At 31.0% G+C, this 27,304-nt stretch overlaps 1 protein-coding gene across 11 annotated transcripts in view; it reads right to left on the minus strand.

Annotated features, from left to right (window-relative positions):
* The window catches only part of LOC106081501 (protein hu-li tai shao), a 102,865-nt gene that overhangs the window by 46,637 nt on the left and 28,924 nt on the right, over window positions 1–27,304 (minus strand). The gene's annotated exons all lie outside the window — the stretch shown is intronic.

A 27,304-nucleotide genomic window follows, 5' to 3' on the forward strand; every position in this document is an offset into this window, starting at 1 on the left:
CAATTAAGAGTTGGCAGCAATCGGTGAAGCTCTAACAGTATCAAATTGGCTGTATTAGTGAGTGGCAGCAGTGTATTGTCAAGCAAGAGTGCCGCCCCATCAAAAAGCGCAAAAAAGAACAATGCAAAACACATGTCAAGCATTCGTTGAAAGCAAAGTGAATTACAATATGTTAACATGTATGTCGAAAACAATGCTGTACAACAACCACTCACCACCATAATATGGTAACAGACTATTTACAACGTGTATAAGTACTAAACACAGGTAATTGAACTTTTTTATAATGAGTGAAATACATGTATAAAAAGTTTTAGGCGGCAAAAAAGAGCAAAAAACGAGCCACTGCAGAAAAAACAATAAAGAAGAACTACACTACCCAATGAACATGAAACAAATGATGGGATACCAGGCAATAGAAAAAACATGAATTGTATCAAGAAGGAAAACCAATAAGAACTGCTGGAATAAAAGAAATTGAATAACACTTAAGAACAACCAAGAAAGCCATTATAAGGCGCACATGATAATAACTACGTCCAATATGATGAAGCTATGATGACAAACGTGTTACTACTACTGTTACTATTAGCTGTCATGATGAGTGCATAGATTGTGTATAGTGTGTGGGGGCGAGACAAATGTGTCAATGAAACAAGAAAAGAAAGTTTGACACAAGAGCTCTTTGCTTTTCGGTAGATGATTTCAATCAATGTGTGAAAAGAACCATAAATGACTAATTGAATTTAAAAATTGCGGTTTTTTTCTGGTACAAATTAACGGAATGTTGTTAGTGGAATGATTCCATTAGGGATAATGGAACAGCGGAAAATCTCATATCAATGAGTGCTTACCGATTCAAGTTTCACTCACTTTTTATAATATAATAAACAACAGCGGAGACATCAATGAGTGATGACCATTTCAAGTAGCTCAAAGATAGAAGAACTCCTTTTAACAGATAGGAGAACACCCAGCCACCACTATCTCGAACATAACAATAACAATATCTAGCGATAACAGATAATAAGAAACGATTAATCGTGATGTACACTATATAACACTAAGATAAGCCCAAACAAACACTGAAGGACGATTTCAAACGAACAATCGACTTTATCTAACTTGATATCATCTAATATATATTAAAATATCTTATTTATTAATCTAAAATCCATCTTGACAATTTTTAAATGAAAAACCTCAAACCAAATATTTTTGATTGTTTACTTTCCGAAACAAAAACATTAAACACATTTTTGCATTATACATAGAAAAACCACACACAAAAGCTACCGCAAAATAAATGTTTAAAAATAGAATATCGCAAATGCTTAAGACCAAAATTCTTTTAAAAATGGAAGCAGAATTTTATAGGCAGGCATTTTAGTGCAGAAGTTCGTGAAGATTTAAGAGAAGAAAGACTGTTTTATACATGTTTTTTTTTTTAACAAAATAATAGAATAAAAACACAGTGTGAAGCAAAATTGAACTTTTTCAAAAATTAGAGAATAAATTTTGTAAATTTTGAAGAAAGATGCTATACTAAAAGACAAGTGTATTGGCGTTTTAAAAGTTTAGAACGGTAAGTAACCTACCAAAAGAGCAGAATGGGGGAAATTTGTAAAAAAAAAATTTGAAAATATTTGGTTTGCGAGTACTCTCAATCTTTTTTTTGAGGTATATAGTACATTCGGCAATATAAGTGATAAAAGAATTCATGAAATCTTTATTTGAATCGATAGTACGGTCCATATAATTTTATGTTTAAAGATTGTTTCATGTATGTTGACCGTGACTGCACCTCAAATGGTTCATCCGCTTAGTCCAATTTTGGCATACTCTTTCTAACATTTCGACCGGTATCTCTCGAATAAATGCTTCAATGTTGTCTTTCAATGAATCAATTTAAGCGGGCGACCGGCCCCGAACGTGAAATTAAATGTTCACCGAACTCGCCTCTCAATAAGTCCATTGTTACGCGTGCTGTCAAGCTCTTGCATTTTGGGCAAAAAAGTTGGATATCATCATCATTGAAGACCGTACTTCAATGATGCCACCAGCCCATAAACCGTACCAAGCTGTGACTTTTTCTGGATGCATTGGTAGCCCTTGCAATGCTTCTGGCTGATTGTCACTTCAAAATCTACAATTCTGCTTATTTACGTACTCAAAAAATGAGTTTCGTCGTAAAATAAAAGAAGCGCGCGATGAACTTTCTTAACACAACACGCATTTTGATAATAAAATTCAATAATTTGCAAGCGTTGTTCTTTTTTAAGACGATTCATGGTTAAATTATAGAACAAACTGAAAATGTTCGACAGTGAAGCGAAACAAAAAACGTTTATGAGCTGTTTAATCCAGTGTTGCCAAAAACGATAATGGCTAAAAAATCACCCTTTATTTTTGTATGAAATTTCTGACCTCTTTTAACAAAAAGGCGTAAGACTTCTTTAAAATGGAATGATAGCTTAACTTCAACACCTGAAATCTGTAAATATTTGAAGTAGATTATAGGGTTTACGGCATACTTTTCTTAGTTGGAAATAAATTCGACCAAAGAAATTCATTTTGGTAGATTGAGTCCCTGTTGTGTGGGGGTGGGGAACTGACTATTTCATTAGCTTGCAAATGCAAATTTTGCCCATGAACAATACACTAAGGAACAGGGACAAACTTCTCACATATCAATGAGTGCAGTCCGATTCAAGTTTAAACTCAATGGTCAGCTTAATGATGGACAGGCTGTCTATGGTGATAAGAAACCTCTTTCGATCCAGTAAGGCTGGTAACAAGGATTTACTATTGGGTTGCGACGCTAACGCTCATCATCCACAGGACGGGGTGAGGGGATTTAAGGCATCAATTGTTAGAAGGATTAATAGTGATCCGAATGAGATTCGTCCGTAGATGATATTGATGACGTGGTGCAGGAAGGAAGGATTAATAGTGATTAATAATGATCCGATTGAGATTTGTTGTGTAGATGATATTGATTACGTGGTGCAGGACTTGGAGGAACGGATGACAACAGTTTTTGTGTCAGACTGTCCACTTAGGTCACAGAAGAAGAAGGATGATAGTTGGTGGAACAGTTCGCTCAAGGTATTTAGGAAAGGTGCTAGACGGGCATTTAATGAAACAAGCGGTAGTGGTAACATCGCACTGTGGGACATATATAAAAAAAAGCTCAGAGCTTACAAGAAGGAGCTAAGGAAATCCAAACGAGACGATTTTGTCAGATTGATTGAGGAGCTCCCGTATATAAAGGAGACCTACAGATTGCAGTAGCTAATGGTTCAACAACAAAATCGGTTCATGTTTAGGTATAGTTCCCAATTCAACCGTATACGCAATACAAAAATAGTTTTAAAACTAATTCCTTTAAAATGCAACTACCTTTTGTTTAAATTCACATCTAGATTCTGCCAGTGAACCAAATATTTATGGTTTTTGGACTGTTTCTTTTGTAACGGACAAATGTTTTGTTTCACAAATCAAAATATAAACACTGCCATTAAAATATTATATATACATATATTTGAATACGCATAAATTTCGAAGTATTTACATTCACAACAAATACTAATAACATCAAGTGCACTGCACTGCTCATTGGGAAAATGAGATTTGGTACAGGGGCGTATACGTACAGCAAAAAAAAAATTATTAGCATTATTCATTGTCATAGTGATGATAAATACATTTATTTACGCGAATGTGAATATTCAACCACATGAACAGTTGTGTTCGATATAATAGGAGGGCGCTTTCTATATAAATATAATTTTTCTTTAATAATAGTTTTTTTTAATAATAGCTTTTTTAATAGTTTTTTTTAATAATAGTTTTTTTTTTTAAATATTTTTTTTTGCAAAACAATTTTTTATAAAAATATTTTCATAAATGTTCTCTTTATAAAAATATTGTTTTTATAAAAATAATTTTTTTAATAAAATATTTTTTATAAAAATGATATTTTTTAGGAACAGATTTTTTATAAAAATAATTTTCTTTATAAAAAAATTTTTTTTTATAAATGTATGAGTTATTAAATATATTTTTTATAAAAATTATTGCTTTTGTAAAAATAATATTTTTTTTTATAAAAATAATTTTTTATAAAAATGTTTTTTTTTTTTTTATATAAATAATTGATTATATAAATATATTTAGTTTTTAAAAATAATTGTTTTTATAAAAATCATTTGTGTTATATAATTTTTTTTTAATATATTTTTGTTTTTAAATAATTATTTTTTATAAAAATAATTGTTTTTAAAAAAATTATTTTTTTTTTTATAAAAAAAAATTTAATATTTTTAATTTGATTTTTATAAAAACAATTTTTTTAATAAAAATATTTTTTTTAGAAAAAAAATTATTTTTTGTAAAAATAGTTTTTTATAAAAATATTTTTTTTTAAGAATGTTTTTTTATATACATAATTTTTTTTTATAAAACTTTTGTTATAAAAATATTTTTTTTTTGGAAAAATTATTTTGTTAATTCTGTGTGATTTTGAATACTCTAAATTTTTTAACAAAAAAACATTTAATTAAAGATACAATAATTTAAAATATTAAATTCAGAAGCATATTGTAGTTTACGTAATGTGGCATTACTTATACGAAGTAGTAGCATTATCATGATGTCCCTGACATCATTATTAGACCTAAACCGTTGGATATCATCTCAGGGTAGCGCTCACCATTCACAGTTGCGTTACTATTCGCATCATCTCTGAAGAAGTACGGTCCAATGATGGCACCAGCACATTAACCGCACCAAACTGTGACTTTCTGGATGCATTGGTAGCTCTCTGAATACTTCTCGCTGATCTTCACTCAAAAATTGACAATTCTGCTTATTTACGTATCCATTGAGCGAAAAATGAGCTTCGACGATGGAATGAAAGAAGCGTGGTAACATCATGTAGTCGAATATTTCAGACTATCGATAATGTTTACCATTTTCTTACTTTGTTCAAAAACGCAAAAAATTACATTGTATACATCCATATTTATATAGTTTTAATTAAATAACCTCATAAAATGGATAAATATATAAAGCTTGGGCTTATTTCCACCACCATTCCTCTCACTTAAGATACAAAAGCAATAAACAACAATTGAAATCGATATGTTTGTCGGCGGTGATTGGCTTATGTGTTGACACTAAATACTTTACAGCTTTATAGAGTTTGGTGATGGTGCCAATTCGAATATGGTATAAGCATTTTTTGCCTCTCAGTACACATCAGCTGATGTAAATAGAAAAGTACATTAGTCTTTTGGTTTGTTTAATTGGCTTTTCAACTTATTACCCAAAAGAACAAAACAAACCATTCGGTGGGCTCCATGTTAAGTTTATTGACCTTCATCACTAAGAAAAACTGACAACAATAACAAAAGTGGACTACTACCTCTCAAAAAAGGCAGGCATAGAAAGAAGTATGCAGTGTGTTTGTCTGTCTGTCCATCGTTGTCGATCCACTTATGCTTGGTTGGTTAAAAGTTGAATAAGACCTTTTCTGAGGGCATGCAGCACTAAGAGAATTGTTATTTCAAAATATCTTAAATATTGAAACCTTAGAGAAGTCAATAGCCATACGTCTTAGATGTAAGCCCCTGCATATACTCATACATACCCATTTATAATGCTTAATGCATTATCATGACTTATTCCCTCAAGTTGCACCCCTGTTTGTCTGTTCAAAAACAGCAATAACAAAAAACCATAGTCGCCGAAACTCGATACTTTTTTGTTTTAGAAGATTTCGACTTTTTTTCTGTAAAATTCTATATGTATTTTACAAACATGGTTGACTTGATGGATGGATGATTGGATGGACGGGTGAACGGAGGAAATTTGATGGCTGGTATGGCACAATGTTTGTCTGTCTTTCGATCTGTTTGGCTGGTGTAAACGAAACAACTACTATTGAAACATTCCCTGGCATACAAAATCAAATATTGACCTTTAATTTCGTTTTTTATTACAAAAGGTCGTTCGGCTGTGGCAACGACGACGATACATTATTTGATGGCACACAAATACATTCAGACGTGTGTGTGTGTGTGTGTGTGTGTGCATAAAAGTGTATATCTCTTTACCACACTACCGGTTTTAAAAAAAAGGAGTGCCACTTTTGAGTAATATGAAAAAAAAACAAAATAGAAGCCATGAAAAGTTGTTAAAACGCTAGCTGTGAATCTTTAAAAAAAGGGATTTTAATGAAAATGTTAATGTCAACTCACAGTATTATAGAAGCTACTGAAACATAAAAAACAAAAACCAGAAATAAAAAAATGTATAGAGAAAAATAATAAAAAAAAATAAAATATAAATACAAAATTAAATAGGAAATGCAAATAAAAAATAAATAAATAAAAAATAAATAAAAATAAATAAAAAAAAAAATAAAAAATAAATAAAAAAAATAAAAAATAAATAAAAAAAATAAAAAATAAATAAAAAAAAATAAAAAATAAATAAAAAAAATAAAAAATAAATAAAAAAAAAATAAAAAATTTATAAAAAAATAGAATAAATAAAAAAAAATAAAAATTAAAAAAAATAAATAAAAATTAAAAAAAAAAATTAAAAAAAAAATTAAAAAAAATAAAATATAATAACAAAAATAACAAAAAATAACAAAAAAATAACAAAAAAATAAAAAAAAAACAGAAAAATTAAAAAAATAACAAATAAAGTAAATGAAATTAAAAAAATAACAAATTAAAAAAGCAAAATTAAAAATATAAAAAAATAAAAAAGAATAAATTAAAAAAAAAATAAAATAAGAAAAATTAAATAAGGCAAATAAAACAAATAAAATATGAAAATAAACAATCCCATGGCAGCCAGTTGTATGTACCGGATTTACCCGATGAATTCCTTCATCGGCAAGGGCTGCCGCCTCAGTGTACCACACACTGCTACTACAACAACAACATGAAAATGAAATAAACAAAAAAAATAGAACAAAATGAAAGAAATAGAAGAAAAAAAAACACAACAAAAAAATAAGAAATAAAAAATAAATTGAAAAAAAAGATATAGTAAATAAGTTAAATAAAATTTGAAAAACAAAAATTAAAAAAAAAAATCAATTTAAAAAAAATACAAATTAAAAAAAAAAAAACAAATTAAAAAAAAATACAAATTAAAATAAAATATAAATTAAATAAAAATACAAATTAAAAAAATATACAAATTTAAAAAAAAATTCAAATTAAAAAAAAAACATAAATTAAAAAAAAACATAAATTAAAAAAAAATACAAAAATTAAAAAAATACCAAAATTTAAAAAGAAACAATAAATATAAAATCTTAAAAACAAAAAAACACAAATAAGAAAAAGTAAGAAAATAAAATAAAAAAAATTAAAAATAGTAAAAAATAATGAATAAAAACAACAAAAAATTAAAAATAAAGAAAATTAAAAAAAAAAGAAATAAAACAATTAAAAAAAAACATATTTAAAAAAATTAAAAAACAAAAAAAAATATTTAAAAAATATTAAAAAAAAATAAAAAATATTAAAATATATTTATATATATATATATTATTAGTAATATAAAAAAATATATATAAAAATTAAATAAAATAAAAATATAAATATATACATATATTATTAATAAAAAATATTAAAAAAATAAAAAAAAAATATTAAAAAAAAAAATATAAAAATAAAAAAAAAAATTAAGAAAATAAAAAAAATATTAAAAAAATAAAAAAAAAATTACAAAATTAAAAAAAAAATTTAAAATATTAAAATATTAAAAAAAAATTTTTTTAATGATAAATGTTTTGGGAAAACAAATTTATCAACATCTTTTTTAATTCTATATCATTATTATTAGAAAACAAAAACTTAAGGAATTTTGAATTAAATAATAAATAATTAGTTTGAATTGAATAATAAATAATAAGCATCCCCAATTTAAGCTACAAAAAATATATTGAAATCAATATTTCGTTGCGAATCCTTTATTTTGGATGACATACGCACATCTTTTAAGCATGAAAGATATAAAAGTATTAATTATATTAGGCAATATTGCTGGTGATATTAAACATTCTTTGGTTTTGCAATTTTCTCGGTTGATTTTTCCAAGGTATATGAAAAAAATACAAAAATTAAATAAAAACATTTAAACATTAAAAAATATAAAAAAAATAATAAGTAAAAAAAATAAGTAAATACATAAATAAAATAATAAAAAAAAAAACAAAAAAAAAATAAAAAAAAAACAAAAAAAAAATAAAAAAAAAACAAAAAAAAAATAAAAACAAAAAATAAAAAAATACCAAAAAAAATAAAAACAATCAAAAAAATAAAAACAAAAAAAATTAAAATAAAAACAAATTAAAAAATAAAACAAAACAAAAAAATTAAAAAAAAAATAAAAAAATATTGAAAAAAATTAAAAACATTCAAAAAAAATTAAATTAAAAAAATTAAACAAATAAGCATGATAGTAAAAAAGATAAAATAAAAAAAATAAATGTGTAGTTATATGCTACTAAAACTTAAAAAATTTAATAAAATTAAAATAAAATATATTTTATTAAAAAAAATAATTAATAAAAACAAAATAATAAAAAGTAATTTTCTGCTTCTTACTAACCTGAATAAGTCATAAATTTTTTAATTTTAGTAAACATTTTAAATTAAAGCCAAACGTATGCGGCCAAAATTTTGGCAACAAAAAAGTATACCAAAACAGAAAAGGCCAAACGTGCTTGGCATTAAAAATTGCCAATTACAAAACTTTCAGTTTTTTGTTTTCCTTTTCCTTTCATTTTCTCACATCATTTGGCTCGTGGTTTTCTTAACTTTGTTTTGATATGATTGTTCGTAAATATCATAAAAAGATCATGCAATTCTTAATGGCATAATGTAACTCCTCTACTCTCGATTTGCGTGTTTTGAATAAAACATTTCCGAACTTTATTGCAAGTTCTTCGGTTATATTTTTTTTTGTTAGGTGGAAAGGCAGTTATTTAACATAGTATTCTCAGGCTGTGGCAAATAGCGCTTGTCTGTCTACGTCCTGGAAACTTGCAATGAATTCGAATAAAATTATCATTATCATTGTTTGCTGTGATGGTTGGGAAATGAAATGTGGTTCACAGGGTCAGTAGGAACTTCTTCTGAGCAAAATGCCAGTTAAATGACTCATAAAAAAGTCCAAGGGTTGTTGGTATGAAGGTTTCTCTAGTATCTCCTAAGAGCTTAAAAAAAGTGTAGATGAACAAAAGACTAGACAACACAAATTTCCGTAAGTACCGGACACAACACACTGGTAACCAGGAAAAAAAAAACATTTTTTAATACACAAAAGACCTGGCAGATTTCAAAAGCCCACCACTCAAAGGGATTTGTAAGTAATCGCTGCCAAAGTTTGCCATAACAGCAAAAAAAAATTATGAAAAAGGGAAAACAGCAATTGATTTGCTAAAACTCCAAAAAAAATTCTTAATTATCCTATAGTAGTTAGATTTTCAAAATTTAAAAAATTTTCATTTTAGCCAACATTGTTTGCTGTTAACCGCAAACTTATTCCTCTGTGTGTGTATTTGACAAATTGCATGCACATTTTTGTATTGAATTTTTATAACTAAAAATCTTCTAAGTATGCATAAAATTTAAAAGGAATGCTTGCAAAATGATAGAAAATAAAATCTCGAAAGCAAATAATTTTTCTATTTTTGGTCGAGCCTATTGTCACGTAGCAATGACGAATAGAATAGGCTTATCGGTATTCGCGCCACAAGTTAAGGCGACGTTGAATGGAAGACACAATAACCACACTCATATTGAGCATATGAATGCGATGATGAATAAAGATGTTTTTAAAGGAAAATTATTTGTTTCATTGTATTCAGAAAATATGACTAATTCGGATTCATTTCATTTGCATTTTATTATGAGGAGCAAAAATTATCTATATGTTTACAATGTTGGAAAAAAATATTCGGTATTTGTTTCATTGTATTCAGAAAATCTGACTAATTCGGATTCATTTCATTTCCATTTTATTCTGAGGAGCAAAAATTATCTATATGTTTACAATGTTGGAAAAAAATATTCGGCATAAAAACCAAAATGTCCTTTATAATCTTTTTGACAAAATTGTATGACTTGCAACCTCTAGGGGGTCAAGAAATCAGTTGTTATGGGAGTCCAACTGACATCACTAAGAAGTATCTGTGCAAAATTTCGAGTGGCTAGCTTTCCTCGTTCAAAAGTAAGCGTACTTTCGGCAAACAGACGGACGCACATGACTGGTTCAACTGATCATGCCATGACAATCAATAATATATATGCATGACAATCAATAACGTATATGCGCTATCATTCGAAAAATGAGAATTTTGGGGGTGTTCGGGCCCTATAACCACCCCATGGCTACGTCCCTGATATACCATCTTTGCGTTAACAGGCAAAACCCTAAAAAGTTTTTCTAAGGAAATAAACCAAAATTGATCTCACAGTACGACTACTTTCTTTACCTTATATTTGGAGGCAGTGAATGTCGATATAGATCTCAGGTTAATCGATACTCCGATCGAACTCCTTGTCCATACCAAATAGGTATATATAGGTTAGATTAGGTTGAAAAGAGGGAGCGGATATTAATCCGCCCATGCCATTTTGAACTTACACCTAAGCTAGTAATCGGCTTGTTGTGCGATCTAAATACTAAAAAGGGTTCGTGTCTGGTATTGTGTCCCCACCTAAGTACCGGTGTCTGTTAGCCGCGAAAGCCGGGCAATGATATAGGAAATTCTCCAACATCTCATCATCTTCCCGCACCGATTTTGCATAAGTGAGCTCGTAGTCCTATGTGTTCCGTTGTCATACCTTCGACACTTTGAATACGTGTTTTGACCAACGGACATCACACTGTAACTTCATGTCCAGAACATCGAGAGCATTTGACTGCTCAATGTCTTTACCGACGGTAGTGGGCCAGTAAATCGCTTATGAGACAAGAAACAGCACTGCACCTTCTGTGCGTTAAAATCTACTCTGTTTATTCTACCCCACCCGGAATTGGCCAAAAAATCCTGGCAGAGCGTCTCATCCATAATGCGCCTCCTGTCCCCAATTTCTTGAGGACTGGGCCTATTGTTGTATGAATATGAATGACATAGACTACTGTCATCGGCAAATGAGTAGACTGGTTTCGAAGTCTGACCCAATAGATCGTCAATGAAAATTAGGAAAACGGAAGGGGAAAAAAACAGAGCCTTGGGGCACAACTCCGGTCAATGTATACTCATCGGAGGAGAACCCACATACAACCACTCGTATATTGTTAAAACCGACTACAAAAAGTGCACCGTGCTAGACTCTATCAAATGCCGTGGAGTTATCCAGAGCCACGACCTAACTCTCACCAAACTGGTGGATAGAACGACTCCAACGTTCCGACAGAAATGCCATTAGGTCATGAAGCGATTTCTGCGGAACCCATACTGTCTATCGCTAAGAGGACCATTGGACTCTTAAATACCTCACAAGATGATGGTTAATCCTACTCTACATAACCTTGGAGAGCACGAAGCTTATCGCAACTGGGCGGTAATTCGCCGGGTTGTTCGCCTCACCCTTTTTGGGGATGAGCTGAACGTTCGCAACCTTCCAACACGCCGAGAAAACTCCCCCACGGTAAGCATGGTTAAAGAAGAGTCGAAGAACACTTACAAAGGACAAGTGTTGAAGTGGTTTTCCCTGTTGATAGGTTGGACGTTGGTTTCTCAGAGAGGAAACGCGGCCAGAGATTTTCGAGGTCCTGAAGGCACTTAAGAGGAATTCAATGGAATGTAATGATTTACGGGTTTAGTTTGGCTACACTGATGGCTCTGGCGTCGGGCCAAGTAAGGTCGAGTCTGGTTGGAAAATGCAAAAAGCTTGTCCCAATTGTGTAGAGGGCTATTAGTATTGGGATCTCTAGATCTATAAATATGGGTAAGCAAAGAGACACCTTAAAGGGGTCTACATTCTCCTCTACTTCGGAATATAGACAAGCAAATGCAATATTGGTCAAGAATAGTCAAAACAAAAAAGGAAAAAAAAAATTGTGTGTGAGTATGTGTCTATGGCAATGACGAGCACATAATTGCAATTATTTGCAAGTCTATGGGTCCGCTTGGGATTATTTTCTTGGGTACGTACTTATGGTGATTTCGATTGTGAAAAAAAGTGCAGCATTTTTTCGACATGTTGCACTGAGATCGAAATTTTGTGTTCGATTCTCCAAAAAAGTGTAACCCCACCACCGGGTAAATGTTCGTTTGTAATGGTGTTGCCCACTGAAAGTGAGAAAATGCTGCATTTTCTACACCGTGGCTAGGCTAGGATGGAGAATGCCGCACTTTAAATCAGCTGCTATCATCTCATGTGCATGCCACCGTTCAAGCAAATTTTGGTTGAAAAGAAGAAGAAGAAAACAATTTGTAGAATGTTTGGCAAAATATTAAAAAGAAATACATAAAAAAAGGAAAAAGTAATCGCGTTTTATTTAGCTAACGGCATATTAGATGCATTGCTACATTTTACAGCATTATTTGGTTGAAATTACAATATACGGGCATATTAACATGTTCGATTGAAAATGTAAAAAGTGTAAAACTATGAGAGGGATAAGGCAGCATTCCCAAAATGTTGTCCCGTATAAGTGCAACATTAGTGTAACATTTTTTTTCAGAATCGAAATCACCATTAGTAATAAGCAAGAGAGTAAGTATTTTTGCCAACCACTGGTCAATACGCTCAAATACTCATAGTTTCTCTCTAGCAGAAGAAGAGAATAATTATTGGTCCAGTACACGAATAATCGTTTGCGGCTATCCAAGTAATCTTGCAATTAAAAATTTTTTGGTTTTACAACAACAGGAAAGTTCTTTTACCGTAGACGAATCTGCTTAAGGGTTTGGGATAAACAAAGTTAGTTACCTTCAACATTACTACGTTTAAGGCAATCGTGTGACATGTTGAAGCAAAACGTTACATGGTAACAATAAAAGCAAAACTTCGTGATAAAAGTATTTTGTTTGTAGTAAGAATTTCTCAAACGCTTTATTTTATATTTGCGTGTAGAAAGTACAAATACCTCCCGATTTGGTTGAAATTTTGTGTTTGGTGTTTTGTTTTGACTTCCAACAACTGTGACATGAATGGTCTAAATCAGTATCTAACCTATCATATAAACTGATCTACCAATTTGACTTATTGAGCTTCTGGATTTTATTTGGCTGAAATTTTGCACGTTGGGTTTTGTTTTGACTTTGCCAAGTATGGTCTAAATTGGATCATAACCTAATATTGCTGCCATATAAACAGATCTCCCAATTTAACCTCCTGAGAATCTGGAAGTCGCAATTATTACTCGATTTGCCTGACTTCTAACAACCATGACAAGTACAATCAACCTTTTCTTAACACTGCATGTACATTTATGTGCATATTATGAGCCGTACACTAACCAAACCAAAGTTCAATGTTTATCAATGATGATCTTTGCCCGTTCATTCCATTGCCGCCATAGATCGCAATGACCCTCTTTTTGTTTTCTATTCTACTAGTCAGAGTTGTTTTTACTCGTTGGTTTAGTTTTACTTTAAATCTTTTATTTCCAGGTCTTACATACAACCTTTTTTCCAAATCAATTGAGCGGAAATTACGACAGAATTTATAAAAACAAAGCGCACACACATAATTGTAGGTTCATTTAAAATTGTTACTGGCATTGTGAATTTTATTGCTGAGATAATTTCGCACAAGTACTGAACTTTTTTTTGTTTTTTTTTTTTTTTTAGAAAAAAATAACCCTCATCGTCATCGGTTAACGGTCATTTCGCGGCAGTCAATATAAAAAGGAAACGAGGGGTTTTCTTTTACTAAAAAAAAGTGTTGGTTGTTATTAACTTATAAATAGTCATAATGAAAACCACAGGTTCTATCTTGCCGAGTTGGGCGCTGGGCTATAAAGCGGGCCGAGCATTGTAATGATGAAAGATTATGACCTCGTGTCTAGTTGAATATTCTGGTTATTTTTCGTTGATTACTTTTCTCAAACGTAACAATTGTTCAGTCCAGTTAAGACTATAACGGCTAAATCAGACGACAAAAATTGGTTTAACCAGACATGCAGAAATGCTGTCCGATCGAAAGAAGTGACATTCAGGAACTGGCGCTTGAATAAAAAAAGCCAATACTGATCTTCGTGTGCCAATGTGCTTAGGCGCGAGAAATTTACGAACAGCGTCTGTGTACTAAGGTTCTTGCTTCTACACGAGAAAGTAAGAGCTTTTGGTGAAAAGGGTCAAGGATAGTTCTTCATCTATTCCAACTCTTGTTAAGGATGATCAAACGTTCACTGACCCGGTTGATAAGACTTACCTATTGGCTGATATATTTGCAGGGAACTCTTCCCTGCCGGATAGCAATCAAGCACTCCCCTCAATCGAAAATGTATCTGGCGTCATGTCCCAAATATTTTTTCCAACTAGTGGAGTTAAAAGGGGGTCTTGAGAATCTAGACGTAAATAAATCCCCGGGCCCGAATAGCAAATTAAAACTTGTCTTACGCAGGTGTTCTTCGAGGTTCGTTCCTCCATTACGCAACCTTGCCTACCGTGCGGGAGTCTTTCCCTCGCGTTGGAAGGTTGCGAACCTTCAGCCAATATCCAAGAAGGGTGAGACAAACAACCCTGCGAATTATCGGCCAATTGCGATATGCTCCGCTCTCTCCAAGGTCATGGAGAGCATGGTTAATCACCATCTTGTGAGGTATTTAGAGTCAAATGACCTTCTTAGCGACCAACAGTATGAGTTCCGCAGAAATCGCTCTACGGGCGACCTCGTGGCACTTCTCTCGGAACGATGGAGTCGCTCAATCCACCAGCTTGGTGAGAGGCATCAGAGGCAAGGCATTTAATATGGTCTGGCACGGTGCACTACTATCAAAGCTTATCACATATGGTGTCGGTAATGGCTACGTTCGATTTATTTCGAGCTTTCTCAGAGATCGCACTATTCGAGTCGTTATAGATGGGTTCTCATCCAATGAGCATAAATTGACAGCAGGTGTACCCCAGGGCTCTGTTCTTTCTTCTTCTCTTTTTCTTATTTTCATCAACGATCTGTTGGGTCAGACATCGAATCTGATCTACTCATTTGCGGATGACAGTAATCTCTGTCATTCGTACTGATTGGACCATAGGCCGAGTCTTCGAGAGATTGAAGACAAGAGGCGGGTTATGGATGATACACTCTGCCATGATTTGCAGTCGATTGAATCGAGTAGATTTTAATGCACGGAAGACTCAGTGCTGCTTGTTGTCACACAAACAATTCGCTGACCCATTACGATCATCTTTTTCTATCAACGCTATAGATGTTGAGCAATCAGAAGCTCTTGATGTTCTGGGCATGAACATGCAAAGTGATGTCCCTTGGGCTAAATATGTATTTGAAGTGTCGAAAGAAGCATTCAAGTGTTTAGGCCTCCTTAAACGGTGTAAGAATTACTTCACCCCGTCTGATCTTCTTAACATCCACACCACTTTCATAACGCCGAAAATGGAGTACAACTCATGTGTATGGGCTGGAGCTTCAAAATCATCGCTGGAGCTACTGGACCGTGTACAGAGGGGAGAGCGATGGCGTTGATTGGGGTCAGTGGAGTATCCAATTCTATTGTCCCCTCTTGAAAATCGTCGCAATGTGGGCTGTTCTATAGGTACTTTCATGGTATGTGTTCGTTTGATATTCGTCTTTTTATTCCTGATGTAAAGATGTAGGTCAGGGATACTAGATACTCCAGCGACTCACACCCGTTTGTAATTGATTGGCCAGCGGACCGAACACTGTATTATAGAGAGAATTCTTATTTCGCCCGTACCGCTTGTACGTGGAATCGACTTCTGGCTAATGTCTTTCCCACCCACTTTAACATCCAAAGATTTAAGACAAATGTCAATAAGCACTACATTCTTTCCCCCCACCCTCCAATTCCTAATTTCCTCTCGCCAATGCAATGCACTGCATATATCCCCTGCATGTTGGCTGATAGAAAAAAAAATTGTGCTCGTTACAGGGCTCCTGTGATCGTCGCTTATAATACAAAACACTTTCTTAATCCCATCAAATAGAGTGATTTGTCTAGGCGGTATGGGTATTCGCTCTCTTAATCCCATCAAACAGAGTGATTTGTCTAGGCGGTATGGGTATTCGGCTTCGGCGTTAAACAGCTGATTAGTCCGGCTTTATATATGAGGCTTATTGTAATATATAGATTAACCGATAATCGATATCTTTCAAAAGTTTATCGGTCTTCCCCAAATAACGTTTTGAGGCACAAGATTCGACATCCAATTGAAAAATAGCGTATAGTGAATTAAAATTACAGATTTTTAACCTCCAGAATAACACATTTTTTTTATTATTGCCACAATTCATATTTGATAGGTACGTCAGATGTTGTCATAATCGATATTATTAAAGTGCACACTGTACACCTATATTAAAAAAAACACCTTGTTTTCAACAAAAACGAACAATTCAAGAAATGTGAAATGATTACCGAATAAATAATTCCTTATAATAACGAAATAAGAAATGCAACGAAAATCAGCAGAACGGGCCAATGTAAACATAGCATTAGTCCTGGATTTTTCAGTCTATATTATACTAAAGTTCCATTTCATGCTGTTGTACAAGCGAAATAACCCACCTCCAATACTAATAGGTACTAAAACCTAGTGGCTTCGCACTAAATAGTGCTGTGACATGATCATGTTTACAAAATTTATATTTAACTTAACATTTCGATAATTTTTATTTTATTCTAAACTTAGTACACCACCCCCTTTAATTTTGCAAAGTTTAAAGTCTAGTATGTACAGCATGTACCAAATTATAGCCATACTCGTATAGCAAAAACGCTCAAATTCATGCATATGGACACACAGACAGTGTGAACAGACAGACAGATAGCAACGCAAACTGGACGGATTAGTCTCATTACCTAAATTTCAGTACATGCCACAGTAGTATGCCATACAAGTGCTAAATAAAGCAAAAACAAAAACCAAAGACATACGAATGAGCACAGCAACATGCGATTTGATATGGAAAACGTTTTTGTCTTCTTCTTTTTTTTCTTTTATATTTTGTTTTAATTGGAAGTAAAAAAAAAATTTTTAGTGTCTAACATCACAGCTTGTTTTTAAGTAATACAAATGTTATGTCTTAACAGGAAGGCTAATTATGCACTCATTTAATATGGCAAAGTCAAAGGTTAGTTACTTTAGACAAGGCCTATAATGTCTATCATCAGATGGGCTCTATTTCGAAGATTCACCATTATGAATGACCTAACTCTTAAAACTCATATTAAAAAAATATGTAAACTTTTTTGAATTCTTTATTATGCTACTAAGAATTCGAAAATATTCATGAAAAATCATTTTCTTCAAGTTTATTAATTTTCGTTTGTTTCTCTTTCAAGACAAGCTGAATGATCGGACATTTTTCTTTGCAAATGGAAAAAGAAAGCTAGAGATCGCAATACACAACAACCACTATGGGACGCTTTTCGTCTTTGGTTAGAATTTGTACACAATTTTAATCAGAGAAGTTTGTTATTCTGTGGGTGGTTTAAGGCAAATACATTGTATAAGGAGATATGATTTTGCTGCAGCAGATATTTTAAGCAAAAAACAAAAAAAGCTGTACGTATTTTGTTTTAGAATCTTTTTAAGCTATTACAAATATTTATATTAAAAGCGTGCAAATTTTGATTCCTTCTTTATATGAACTGTAGACACTGACCTCCCCGTGGTGTAGCATCTAAGGAACTGCTTTGGGTCAAACAATATGATCCTAAGGGCTTTAAATGAAGCCCATAGGTTTGGAGGTTGCTAAACACATAGCCTTCAACCTAACCTTGGGTAAGATCTTTACCATTTCTTAATTATAGTGAGTTAAAACATGTCCCGAGCTCTATCTGAGAACAATAATAACATGACTGCGACATCAGGTCAGTGATGCACCCTTGTCAAATAAAAACAAAATACTTTGAAAACAAGTAAAAGCGTGCTAAGTTCAGACGGGACGAATCTTGGGGACCCAAAACTATGGGTTCTGCCAAATATTTATACAAACTAAATTTAGTTGATGTGTTCCATTGTGATACCACAGTAGCGACAGACCAAGGCTTCTGGTGGGAACCGAACCCACGATATACAAGCACGCTACCAACTCGGCTACCGGGGCGCCCTAGTGCCTGAGTTGATCTTGATTGATTTGTAGTTTCAACAAGACGGTGGCATCAGTCCACACATCTCTAGAAACAGTGGACATATTGAAGGATAAATTCGGTGATCAGTACCTCTCTTGATATGGCCCTGTTAGTTAACCGTCAAGCTCATGTTTTTCACGCCTTTTGACTATTTCTTTTGGCATTATATGAAGTCGTTGGTCAATGTGCACAATCCAAACGCCATTGAACCCTTAGAGTATGAACACTTTTTACTTGTGGAATATAGGAACATTTGAACCGAAGTCGCGGGCAACATTTTCATTGTTATTTTTAAAAATTTAATGGTGAAGACCTATTTATTGATTCCAAAAATAAATTTGAATTTTATTGTTTTATTATATTATATATATAAAAAAAGAACGTTTAAAATTAAATTAATAATTTAATTTTAGATAGATAATACCAAAAAGTAGATAATACAGTATGTTCCAAATACAGTAGAACAAGTCTCCCTTCCATCACATACACAAAACTTTGGAGTGTACTAGGTGAGTGTTTAAAATCTAGATAAGATAATTGGGTTTTATCAATGGAGCTTAAGACAGCCCCTATGAATCAATCGGTGTTGAAGGAGAAGTTTTCGATTAACATGACTCAAGGTTTGCCAACAAAATTGCTTCATTTCGTTGAATACATACATATTATGAATATATTATTATCATTATTATAATTTATTTAAAGCGTCTACAAATTAATTGTATTTAATTAAATTTACAATGGACCTTTACTCCTCCAGAGATGACACAATTAATCTTGAGAAATTGTTCATGTTCATTTTGCAATGGCTTTCATTGTTGATTGTTACACTCAATATCATCATAATTCATAATACAGATGAGGCATGAATGAGAAAAACACTAAATGGGCTGAATGAACAAATAAAGCCATGATTGCAGTGGCTCGTTCTGTTGCTCTGGAAGAAAGCGATGATACGAAAAAGTTGCGACGAGTGTCATTGGGAAGAGTAATACAATATTCCATACGAATATGTAAAACTGTTCATAAGGGAATACAGAAAATGTGGTTTCACATGTTTCCTCTTCCTCGACTACATAGTCGTCATTGCCGTCGTCTTAAATAAATCAATGAATAAATTACGCACACATCAGAAATGCATACGAGCCGCGTCTGGTATGGCATACTTTTTTCCATACTTCATCGGGCATTGTGAACAATTTTAAGATAGACGGCCACTTCTGCTAGCTGACTGACTGACTTAAAGATTACGTAAGAAATAACAAACAAGGGGCGTAGCAATGTTTGCTAATCTTTCAATATCGCATAGATCATCTTTCAGTCCATCTTTTTTTGCCTGTCCTCACGCGAAGACTTATTAAACGACTATTGTGTGATAATTGAATTTATGCTCCACATACTGTATTTAAAGAAAAAATTTAATTTAAATAGCATTTAAAAAGAAGAAGTAATACTTTGGACAAATATCGATAGCTTTATATGAAAACAGACTATCTCAATTTTTTTTTCAAAATGGCGTTTTTTGTTTATTCTGGAAGACAAATAATTGATGCACCTCTTGCCTTTAAATTTCAGTTGGATACAATTGCAAATAACAGATTTATGACAATTTGAAGTCAAGTTTTTCCCTTCTCTTATAGTAACAAAAAATCGAGTTAGGCCCTTTTTACCCTGTAGTGGCAAAAACCAAGTTAGATTCTTTTTAAATTGGACGAGAATTGCGCCCTAGAGGCTCAAGAACTGAAGACCCAAGATCAGTTTATATGGCAGCTATATCAGGTTATAAACTGATTTGAACCATACTCTGCACAGTTGTTGGAAGTGACACCAAAACACCACGTGCGATATTTCAGTCAAATCGGATGAGAATTGCGCCCTCTAGAGGCTCAAGAAGTGAAGACACAAGATTGGTTTATATGGTAGCTATGCCGGGTTATTAACCTACTTTAACCATACTTAGCACAGTTGTTGAAAGTGATACGAAAACATTACGTGCAAAAAGAAAATTCCAAAATCGGTTTATATGGTAGCTATATCAGATTATGTACCGATTTGAATCATACTTAGCACAGTTGTTGGAAGTGACACCAAAACACCACGTTCAGTCAAATCGGACGAGAATTGCGGCCTCTAGAGGCTCAAGAAGCCAAGACTAAAGATCGGTTTATATGGCAGCTATATCAAAACATGGACCTATTTGGCCTGTCCCAACGGACCTACGTTAATAAAAAATATTTGTGCAAAATTTCAAGCGCCTAGCTTTACTCCTTCGAAAGTAAGCGTGCTTCCTACAGACGGATATGGCTAGATCGACTTAAAATGTCATGACGATCAAGAATATATATACTTTATGGGGTCATAGACGCATATTTCGAGGTTGTAACACCCTGACGAAATTAGTATACTCCCATCCTATGGTGGAGGGTATAAAAAGAAGAATTGAGCTTTCCAAAAAAAAAATTGGATAATTTCCATGTACTTCTTAAAAATCCAAAGACAACATTGTATTGATATGTAACCTTTAGCGAAAATTTCATTGAAATTTATCTCTTAGGACAAAATTTCATTAAGGAAATACAGCCAATTTGAAGTTTTCATACTGAAATTTAAATTTTTGATGGATTTTCGATGAAATTTTAAAGATGTTCATGGAATCACGAATCAAGGCCTATTCCCCTTTAGGACGCATAGTTTAGGAGATACAGACAGTTATAAATTTTTATATAGAAATTTTGAATTTTCGGTCGAGTCACGATTTAAGGTCCACTTCCCTCTAGGACGCTTAGTTAAGGAGGACAACAATTCTATGAAATTTCTCTAAAGACAAAATATTATGACATTTTCTCTAAAGACAACATTTTAGTAAAATTTTCTCTTACAACAAATTTTTAATGAACATTTTTCGCAAGACAAATTTCTATGAAATTTTCTCTAAACACTTTAATGAAATTTAACTTGATTTTCTACTGCAAAATATTGCAAAAAAAAACAATTTGTGTATAACAGTTTAAAGACTTCTAAAAACAATTCCACAATTTTGCTTATATGTGTTATGTATTAAAGTTCTCATACTTTTTTCTGCCACAAAGTTACTTGGTAAGATAAATGTAACACAATGTCCCTATATCAAATATGTCCCTCGATGTGTTTTCATTCTTTATTTTTATTCTTCATTTTTATTCTTGGCGCCTTTTTATGACTAGGGGGATAATAAGGGTTGCCGCCTTTCTTTTTACGCCTTAACATAAAAGGGGGGTTTAAGTGTTATTTTCACTTCCACTCTTAATAGCCCCTTTACCACTACCACCAACCACCCACCCAGCCACAAACATAACAGCACCTTTAGGCGCCATATCTATAAATCATGTATTCTACCTCATAGACGAGACGGCGACAATGACGCCGCCGTCTGTCCTTGTGTCTGTCTGGTCGGTCTCGGCAAAAACAATTAATATTGCATGTACAATAAAAACAATGCCAACAACACCAAGTGTCATTTTACTCTCATCAATAAATAAAGCACTGAGAGCAAAAAGGTAGAACAAGCATTAGCCAATGCCTTGTGTATAAGCAGCAGCAGCAGCAGTAGCCATCTTTTTCTTTGAATTGCATTCATCATTTAAAGCCAAGACTTTGGCAGCTTGTCAACCATCTTTTAAGTACAACACAAAGTGGGATTTTATTGCCAACGTTGTCAATGTGAGGGAGAAATCTGATGAACATATTGCAATGACTATTTGTCAACTGGAAAAAGGACACACTTAAGAAATGTATGTGTGTATGTATGCTCGTTTATGAACATCATCATCGTTTGAAAATGTATTAAAAGGCTCTCTCTAGCTTAAATTACATCGAGCAGAACGAAGTGTGATTTCAATGAGAGGTATTTAGAAGTAAAGTACGAATTTAGGATCCAAATTTAGGACCAACAATTTGGGAGAACGCCGACTTTTGAAGTCCCCAAGGCAAATGTGAGCATTTGAAAAAAAGTATGAATCTTACCAAACTTGAACATATTGAGGTCCAGTGTATTTGATGTCTTCTACAATTTAAAAAAAAGGGAGGCCACCGTGGCGCATTGGTTAGCATGTCCGCCTATGACATCAAACGTCTGGGTTCAAATCCCGAGTGAACATCAGAAAACATTGTTCTGCAGTGGTTGTGCCCTTATCCAGCCATGTAAAAACAAGTGGTGTTGCTAAGCAGCATGCCGTTCAGATTCGTCATTAAAAAGGATGCCCACATCATCGTAGAGCTAAAATTTTAATAGGACTGCACTATTTGGTATGAGAGAAGTATCCCCTGTTCCTCAATGGAATGTTCATGGGAAAATATGTATGTATTTATAATAAACAATTTTTTAAAAACTTTATTTGTAAAAATTTTGTTATTTTCTTTTAATTTTTATTTTCTTTAATTATTATATTATTATAATTAAAAAACAATATTTTAATTTTTTAAGACTGTTTCCTTAATTTTTATTTTTTAATTTTTTTGAAAAAGTTCCTTAATGGAATGTTAATGGCCAAATTTGCATTTGCATCTTATTTTTTATCTTATTTTAGTTTTTATCCCATTTTTATTTCTTTCCTATTTTTTATCTCATTCCATTTTTTATCTTATTTTATTTTTTTATCTTATTTAATTGTTTGTCTGATTTTATTTCTTTATCTTATTTTAATTAGGCTCTTTGTATGGGTTTTCATGGAAATTTAATGAAATAGGACTGTCATCACAAACATAGTTTGTTCTAAGCCATCATTGCTTCAGTTCAAATTCTTGTTCGTCCCTTTTCAATATGTCTCAAAATTGTAATTCAAGCATTTGCAGGTTTATTTCTGCCAAATAATCAACATTTCAAATTACCAATGATATGTTGCTAGGGTTGCACTCAATTCAAGTGCATTTTGTTAAAACACTTAAATATGTATGTCACAGTATGCGGCACTACCCCTATTGCAAAGCTTGGGAATAATTTCACGATGACCTCATAGTCCTCTCGTTGTTCACGTCAATTTAGACGCCGGGTTGATTTGCTAATAAAACATGACATCATTTGAGTTTATGTTGGTTGATTGAAGCATTGTTGTTGGGTGGATAATACCCACTATTATCCCTGCGCCACCCACCACCACCCATAACCCAAAAAAGTTGATTTTATGCAAGTACATGTCTCAAATGTATGGGGAATTGGTGAAAGAAGACCAAGACAAATGCTGTCAATAGCTACATACATATTTATGACTTAGAACGACCTAAGTTTTCAATCGTAAAATGTTGATTTCCTCAATTAGTTTCCATGCCAAACAAAACGAAAGCCAACCACAAAAATATTAGTATTAAGAGGGCAATGAAACTTCAAATATTTGTAAGAAAAGTTGACTAATGTTATAAAAACAAATCAAACTAAAGATTATCTCGAAAGAGGTTGTTGGCTTGCCTTTGGAAAAATGTTCGAATGTTTTGCCTTCTCAAATAGTCTCGTCAAAGAAAATTGTTGATTCGATGTCCAAGGAGATTGTGTCACCCTTGATAAACTTTTCAGCCCCCTCTCATAATCTACCAAAAATATTTTTTCTTTTTGATTTCATGTCCTTAAATTGCCTATGCGTGTAACACGCGATTACAAAGAATTTTTTTACATGCGATTGTTTGTTGGTCTATGAGAGAAAGTTCTCGTTTGTATATGTATTACGAGAGGTATCTATGTATGCGTATTTGCATAATAAAAATGTCAATGAACTTTACACCCCATGTGTATGAAGAGCTTCCACAAAACATGACAAAATAAACAACAAGCAAGACAATGACATCAGCACATTAAACAACACAGTGTTTTTATAAGAGCCGTCAGTCAGTGTGTTGTATTTTGCTATATAGATATTTATTTTATATTACGCGTGGAAGTGACGGCAAATATTTAATTGATGCACTTTATTTTGTTCATTTTCTTTTTTCAATTAACACATATACAATTATATTATAATTACAAAAATATTTTTGTCTTAAAAAAATAAATATTAAAAAAAATTTTGTTTCGTAAAAACAAATTTTTTTCAAAACAAAATACCTTTTTCCAGAAAAAATACTTTTTTCCTAAAACAAAAATATTTTTTTTTTCTAAAAAAAAATACTTTTTTCCTAAAACAAAAATATTTTTTTTTCTAAAAAAAAATACTTTTTTCCTAAACAATAATATTTTCCGCAAAAAAAGGAATATTTTCCTCAAAAACAAAAATATTTTTTTCATAAAAATTTTTTTCTAAAAAAGTTTTTCTTAAAATCAATACTAATTTTTCTTCAAAAAAGATTTTATATTTAAAAAAATTATCTTAAAAAAAGATTTCATCTTAAAAAAAATGATGTTAGCTTAAAAAAAATATTTTCAAAGAAAAACTGTCCCTAAAAAATAATAAATAAAAATTTTCTTAAAAATTGTTTTTTAATAATATTGTTATAGGTATATATCGCTATACTACATGTTATGTCCATTTGTTTCCTTTTTTATTTGTTTGTATTTATTTTTTTAATTAATTTTTTTGCATTATTATTCATAATTTTTTATATTTTTGTTTCTATAATTTTATTTTTTTTTTTAATTTTTTATATATTTATAATTTTATATTTTTTTAAATTTTTATAATTTTATTTCTTTTCTTGTCTTTGTTATATTTTATTTATTTGTTTTATACTTTTTTATTTATTTTCTTATATATATTTTTTTAATTTTCACATATTTTTTATTTTTTATATTTTTTTATTTATTTTTTTATAATTTTTTACCTATTTTATTATATATACGTTTTTATTTATTTTTTTAAGTATTTTTACCACAGATTTTGCCTTACCTTTGATTTTCTTTTTTTTTGTTATATTTTATATAATTTTGTTTATTATTATTTTAATATACTTTTTTTATTTATTTTTATATGCGTTTTTATTTATTTTTTACATATTTTTGTATTTTTTATGCACTTATTTATTTATTTTTTACATATTTTAGTATTTTTTTTTTTATTTTTTATATAATTTTTTTTAATATTATTTTTTTTTATTTATTTTTATATAATTTTTTTATTTAGTTTTTATATAACTTCCTTATTTTTTATACAAGTTTTTATTTATTTTTTTTTTTGTTTTCTTTTTAATTTTTTTATATCACACATTTTGTCTTACTTTGATTTTTATATATTTTTTTATATAATTTTATATATATTTGTTAATTATTTTTTATATACATTTTTAATTATTTTTATATACGTTTTTATTTATTTTTTTATAATTTTTTACATATTTTTTATATAATTTTTTTATTTATTTTTTTTTTTGTATAATTTTCATTTATATAAGTTTTTATTATTTATTTTTTGTATAATTTTCTTTTTTTATAAGTTTTTATTATTATTTTTTTTTTTGTTTTTTATTTATTTTTTATATAACATATTTTGCACTACTTTTGAAATTTCTTAGCTGTGCTATTCTTTGAATAGAAAGAATTGAACGAAATAGACAATATCCTGCAACGGAATCTAAATAAAATTTCTTTTCTTAAAAAATTATTTTTTTAATTTTTTCTGTCTTTTATATTTTTTAATTTTATTTTTTTATTATTTCTTTTTTGAATTTTTTTTTTTATTTTTGTTGTATAATTTTGTTGTTTATTTTTAATATATATATATTTTTTTATTCGTTTTTCAAATATTTTTTATTTGTTTCTTACTTATTTTTTTTTATTTAGTCTTTATATAATTTTTTTATTTGTTTTTCATATAATTATTTATATAATTTTTTTATTAATTTTTTATTTATTTTTTTTTTTAATTTATTTTTTTATTTATTTTTTTATTTATTTTTTTATTTATTCTTTTATTTATTTTTTTTTTCATTTATTTTTTATTCATTTTGTTAAAATGTTGTCTTGGAGAAAATTTCATTGAAAGTTTGCCTTCACAAAGAATGTCAGGTTTTATTGAATTTTTGTCTTTAAAGAAAATTTCTTAAGACATTTCATTTATACTACAGAGAAAATTTTTTAAGCACTCCTTTTTGTCTTAAAATCACTGTGCAATAATAAAAAATGTGAATAAATAGGGAATAAGAGGCTCGTCTACTGCAAATGGCCTATAGGCGACAATATTACTGTAAATATGTATGTCTACCAACCACAAACCACCCTCATCTGGTATTCCTTAACTACATGCCATAACGGAATACTCACACTTTAGCGCGGCCCACAATGACAGCAGTCATATCCTATTTTGTCAAGAATAGTAGCTCTCTGAGGCGAGTTAACACCACGCTGGTTGAATGCTTCGTTCAACTGATGACGTAAGATTTAACCATTTCATTTTGTTGTTGTACTGGTGGTTGGTGGTAAACCGGCCGGCAAAGTTCGTGACTACATTATGAATTTACTTTACCTTTTTTTAGTAAATATTCTAAAAGAAAAGCTCCTTACCTAATAACTATATATTAGTATCTCGCACCTGTCGCCATGCCAGCGTGTGTTGCGACTATCTTGTTTGAATGGTAACACGTAAGGTGGGTGGGCTGCAAAACGATAGCCCCCTCAGTGTGTTAGTGTTTTCTTGCGTGATTTTGTATTTTTTTTTTCTCTCTAAACATAAAATAAACATTTTATGATTGTTATTATTATCCCGTTTGTGTTCGTTTAATATATACATACTATGTGTTGCCAAGGACAACCAACAATTTAATAGCGGATAAACTCTTCGGAAAATTAGAAGCATTTTTTTTTTTATTTATTTAATACTATTTATTAGTTAAATAAGTTTTGCAAATTAAAAATGTAGAAACAGCTGATCAAAGCGCATATCACCTGATAACATTTACTCTTGGCTACACTACAAACAAGGCGAAAAAGTTTTATGCAAATGATTATTACTTATTTTCTTACTTTAATTTGCAAATCAAATCACTTTTGAATGTTTAAGGTTGAAGATCAACCGTAAACTAATAT

The sequence above is a fragment of the Stomoxys calcitrans genome, chromosome 5 (genome assembly GCF_963082655.1).
Source record: "Stomoxys calcitrans chromosome 5, idStoCalc2.1, whole genome shotgun sequence".
In the NCBI taxonomy this organism is placed as follows: domain Eukaryota; kingdom Metazoa; phylum Arthropoda; class Insecta; order Diptera; family Muscidae; genus Stomoxys; species Stomoxys calcitrans.